General features: G+C 32.7%; 1 non-coding gene across 1 annotated transcript; it reads left to right on the plus strand.

The window, feature by feature from the left end:
• Positions 1–1,139: 1,139 nt before the first annotated feature.
• Positions 1,140–1,245, plus strand: LOC121222879 (small nucleolar RNA R71). The gene has a single exon (XR_005920249.1). It is a non-coding gene; the product is annotated as a small nucleolar RNA R71 (small nucleolar RNA).
• The last annotated feature ends 4,771 nt before the right edge of the window (positions 1,246–6,016 follow it).

Raw genomic sequence — 6,016 nt, forward strand, 5'->3', positions numbered from 1 at the left:
CAAATACAATTATATGTTCAGACACAATTTATCCATTCACAACATTCTAATTAATTGTTAATAGTTTAAGGACACAATTTATCAATTAATATACACCAACATTTTAAACCAAACAATATTTTATACATTTATATATAAATTTATACCACATTACATTAAGTCATCTATACATGCCATTTTCAAAGTATTGGTTGCAAAATACCCAAAAGACGATGATGATAGTGTGGATGATTTTCTGACCCTGTCCAATTCCCGAGCAGATTAATATCACTATAAAACAAGAAAAAAAATAAATAAGAGTAAGCTTATAGCTTAGTTAGTGTATATGTAACTGATAAATAAATTTCTAGCATTAAAGCATATATAATATAATTTTTATCACACATAAATCTATTATCTATTCAATTTCCAGCAAATTGTTTCTCTGCATCACAGTCACTAAATTATTTTTATCTGGAGCTACAAAACTCCAAATAAAGATCTATAAATTTTTCCTGAAACTAGACTCCTGTACCTTCTTACCATAAAATTTTTAGAATTTCTGGTTTAGCCAATTAGTACAGTTTATTATCTCAATATTCCCCTATTTCACTGCTTGACACTTCTGACCTCTCTTCACTAAAAGTCAGTTATCTCTTAGTACAGAGTTCAAATGATGTTCCCACTTATTTATTTTAAAAATAGATCCAATAAGAAATTCAAGAATGTAAATTTCAAAACATAATTATTTTTGTGCAATTTTTAGTGATTTTCTAAACATAATAATATTTTCCCTCGTCGAATTTGTGGTATCGAAACCACTGTTTCAACTAGGCCCAAAATCGGGCTGTTACATGGTGGCTGAGCTGCAGAATTATTAGTACTATTAGCGGTTAACTGTTTTATCATAGAGGAAATAGACGATACCTAACCTGATAGCGAAGTGAGGGCGTCAACTTAATGAACTTTGGTTACACGTCTTCCTAAAGCTGTTCGATTTGTTGGCCATTGATAGTTATTACTCACGATCCTCCCGATGATCTCATAAGCCTCATTATAAGACTTTAGACAAATTTGCACCATTCATGAAAGCATTTACCATCAATCTTGTATGTGCATTGAGACCATTATAGAATGTCTCCAACTAGATACAATGAGGAATCTCATGATGAGAACACTTACGATGTAACTCCTTGAATCGCTCCAAGCCTTATACAAAGACTTGTCATCCAGTTGTTGGAAAGTTGTGATCTTGTTCCTTAACTTAGTGTTTTTGCTAGGTGGGAAATAGTTAACCAAAAATCTCTCTGCTAATTATTTGCATATAGATATTGATAAGGCAATGAATTGAGTCATGCTCGTGCTCGATCTCGTAACGAGTACGGAAACAACTTCAACCTCAGTGCGTCACACCAGCTATCTTGAATGAATCACTCACCTCCATAAACAATCAAAGGTGGAGATGTTGATCTTCCGTGGGCCTACCACTAAATTGGCCTACCGTTTGTAGCATTTGAAACATGACTAGTTTCAATTCAAACTGGGTTGCCTCAATATCTGGCCTTCTAATTCCTTGGTTTAACTCACTGAAAAGTGGCCCAACATATTGTCTGATGCATTGATCCCTACAATTGGAAATGAGGATAGGATTTCGTACATGAACAACTTCATTACCTTGGTTTTAATTCTAACACATGCCAGAAACTTAGCCATCGGTAGGACATTCAAGACCAACACCCAAAACACAGTAACCCTAATGACATGTCATTTGTATCCTATATATTCCTAAGGTTAAAACAGGACTACATAGTCATCGTACATCGTTGAATTTCCCTCGTTCATTACAAGATAAATTGTATAATAACATATATATATCGATTCATTTTCAATAAAATTCATATAATAACATTCAATTTAATGAACAATATACATAGTATAGTTCATATGAACTTACCTGGCTAAATTGTAGAAATACCAAAGTTCAAGGGCATTTTGGTAATCCATTTCCTTAATTTTCCACCCGATCTTAATCTAAATTAAGAATTTCACTCAATCTATTAATTTAGACAATAAAAAAATTCATTTTATACAATTTACTCATTTTTGACATTTTTACAAAATTGCCCCTAAAGTTTTACTTTTATTCAATTTAGTCCCTAAGCCCAAAACATGCAAATTAACCATTTTTACCCAAAATTGAGCTTATCAAAATGTTCATGGTATCCAAAACAACCCATTCATGCAAAAATTTCACATTAAATCCTTGAAATTTTATTATTTTAACAAATTAGCCCCTAATTGATAAATTCATCAAAAAATACTTAACAAAATACTTTTAATTATAAATAAACATTCCAAACTCATCATCTAACATAAGAAATTACAATATTCATCAATGGAAACATTCAAAATCTTTAACAGTTTCAAAATCGAAGGTACAGGCTAGCTGGACCTAGTTGCAACGATCTCAAAAACATCAAAATTATTAGAAACAGATAGCTTAGGGACTTACATGCACACAACAAAACATGGCCGAACCTCACTTCACCATAGCCAAGGCTTTTGATTGAAACAAAGAAAGCTTAATGTTGAAGATGTCCACTTTTGATTTATTCATACTTTATTAGCCTTTTTCCTTAATTAATAATAATAATAAATTAACTTATAAAACATTTAAAATTAAAAGGTTTTAAAGCATCCAACCGTCCCACTATCTTAGGTATGGGTAAATTACCCATGAAGGCCATTCAACTATAGTTCTTTAAGCAATTAACACCTTTAAACTAATAGCGATTGACTTTTTCAACTTTTACAATTTAGTCCTTTCTAATTAACTAACCATCGAAACATTAGAATTTTTCAATAAAACCTTAATACCACCTTAATGACACTCCGTAAATATTTATAAAAATATTTATGGCTCGATTTATAGAAACTAGGTCTCGATACCTCATTTTCTAAAACCACTTGACCTTAGGGTCATACCACTTGAACTTAATAAATCGCTTATATAACATAATTTATCAAATCAAAAACCTTTTTAAAACCATATATCACTCGTAAATATTAAATAATAATATTTACGAACCTACTCGTCAGATTTGGTGGCCTCAAAACCACTATTTCTGACACTATTGAAAAACAGGCTGTTAGAAAAACTCTTTGAAACGTTCAATGAGGGTTTTTGTTCATTCGTTCGCAATAGGGTGGACTACATAGAGGTCGGGATGATTCTGTTGTGGGTTTGGTCGGCAGTGTGCAAAGGGGATTAAAACAGTAGTGGTTCATTCCTATTTTTTAGAGTATGAAAGGTATATTTTTCAAACTTTTTCTGCCTGATTTGTTCCTCATGCATGGGTTCTTAGTTTGGGCAGCCAGAATAATTTTTTCCTTGTGCCATGGGGCGTCCCAGTGATCCAACACCAACTTTATTACTAGTTCACTATTTCCTATCTCTCTATGGTGTTGGCATTGATTTAACAATCTAATCACTAATGAAATCTTATTTATCGGGTAATCCTTTATTAACTGCTTAATAGCGTCTCATTTGAAATAGACTCCCATTCTCACTCTATATTTTCCTTGAAAGGATTTTTGTCTCAATGTTCACAAACTAGTTTTCTTGTGTTCCGGGCACTATGTGTACTAGCCACTAACGTAGCCTAAGGCCTTGAATGATTCTGTTTAGACATATCTTTTCCTCAGATTTCCTGTAAGGCGAAGGTTTGACTTCTAAAATCTATCGTCTACTTAGATAATGAGTCAGGAAAGATCTGGTTACGATACATTTTTTAATGTCTCAGCTTTTTGACTTAGTTCATCCTTTTCCCTCTCACAACTTTACCATCTCTGAGTTCACTCAAACAATACAACAAATTCTTTCAGCTCTAATACCCTTACAAGTTTTGAATGTTTTCATTCAAGCCTCACTAAACATGGGTGCACATATCGATTTCAATGTTATTCATGTCAGGGTTACCCACCACTGGTACGCTTCTTCTTTCCACAAAAATACAATGCATTTCAACTGTTTTCCAAAAGAATACATCAATTCATCAAGCACTCTTAAAATTTCCTCTAGCTAGGATTCAGCTATTGTTGGATCATCATCTTTCTTACCTTGGAATTTCCTTTGTTCCTCATTTAGAAGTTTTACCAATTAAGATCGGTTAACATTTACCAAATTTGGGTTTTGAGAATAAGAGGGTGCCACAGGTGGCACAATAGGGGATGGAGGTTGTTTTCATGATTTTGGAGCTAAAGGGGTATCTCCAAGGTCTTGGGTGGTCTACTCAATTATCATTTCGAAGAAGGAATATCTTGCCTCATTCCCTAACACTTGCGGAATGAGCACTCTATAACAATTCCCTAATTGGAATCAGGAACATCACATTATACTTACCAGATACAACATGATTTAATTCGACCATCATAATATATCAAAATAGAATAAATATGGATATGAAGACATCACACGATCACAAGTTATTATGGCATGTATTTTTAGACTCATTACGCACTACGTTTCAAAACCACATATTAATCTATGTTTACATGCCACTACCCTAGAAGATACAAAAACTACCAACTTAAATGAATAGTGTGAGCCAATTGATTGATCCTTCCAAAATGTCAGTAACGATTATCTACAAAACAATCCATAAGAACTGGTAAGCTTACTTAACTTAGCAAGGGCATAGTATAACATTTAATCTAAATCAAATTAGACACAGTTCACATGCTATTTGATTCAAGGTTACCAAAGTATAAACAAGGGCACGTAGGTGCATTTAGGGGTACCAAAGTACAAACAGGGGCAGGTATGTGCATTCAGGGGTACCGAAGTACAAAAAGGGCCACGTATGTGCATTCAAGGGGACTAAAATACAAACAGGGGTACATATGTGCATTTAGGGGTACCAAAGTACAAACAGGGGCACGCATGTGCATTCAGGGGTACCGAAGTACAAACAGGGGCACGCATGTGCATTTAGACAATAATTATCTACAAACATATTAATTAAAGAACAACAATAAAAGATTACAAACAGAATTTTATTTACATATTGAAATACTATGGGCTTACCTTATATTTAATTCTGATGAACACGTAGGGACTGATCTCCTATTTTCCCTTTTCCGCGGTTATTGTCTTTTTTATCCAAGTTCTGATCTAAATAATAATTAAATACAATATATTAATCTCATTCACATATCACATTCCATTCAATGCATATGACCCTTAACTTTACAATAATTACACATTTTCCCTAAACTTTAACAGCTTTTGCTATTTAGTCCTATAACACGAAATTAGTCAAATTAACCATTTTCTCAAGTTAACAATCATAACCGAATAATCTAGGCCCTTAAACAGCCCCAATAATATTGCTAAATCACCATCAAACCTTGAAATTATGATATTTTAACAATTTAATCCTTAAATCAAAATCTAACAAAAGTCACTAACCACAGCAACTAAATACCACAATCAAAACTTCAAACACATAGTTATCACTAAAAACATTCAAGTTTTATCAGTGGCAACTTCTAAAAATTTTTAACAGATTTAGAAACAAAGGTACGGGCTAGTTAGACCTAGTTGCAACAATCTAAAAAAACATAAAAATAACAAGAAACGGATGAAACACTCACTTACATGGAAGAATTAACCTTACCGAAACTTCCAAGCGTTGAATGGAGGTTTCCTAACTTCATTTTTAAGTGGTAATTTCCATTAAAGAAGATGATCATTTTTTTACCATTATTTTACTTATGTTTAATATATTAAATTATGAATTTACCTTTTATATAACATACATATTAATCCATTTCTATCCCTAAGCCGTCAAACACTTAATAACAAGGGTTTAATTACTACATAGGTCCTCCCTCTTGTGGTGATTAAGCTATTAGATCATCTAATTTCCATAATCAACAAGTTTTACACCTTTTACAATTTAGTCCTTTTTCTTTAATTAGTTATCTAAACGTTAAAATTTCATAACCAAAATTTAATACGACTCTAGTGACTCTG

Source organism: Gossypium hirsutum, chromosome D10 (assembly GCF_007990345.1).
Source record: "Gossypium hirsutum isolate 1008001.06 chromosome D10, Gossypium_hirsutum_v2.1, whole genome shotgun sequence".
NCBI lineage: Eukaryota > Viridiplantae > Streptophyta > Magnoliopsida > Malvales > Malvaceae > Gossypium > Gossypium hirsutum.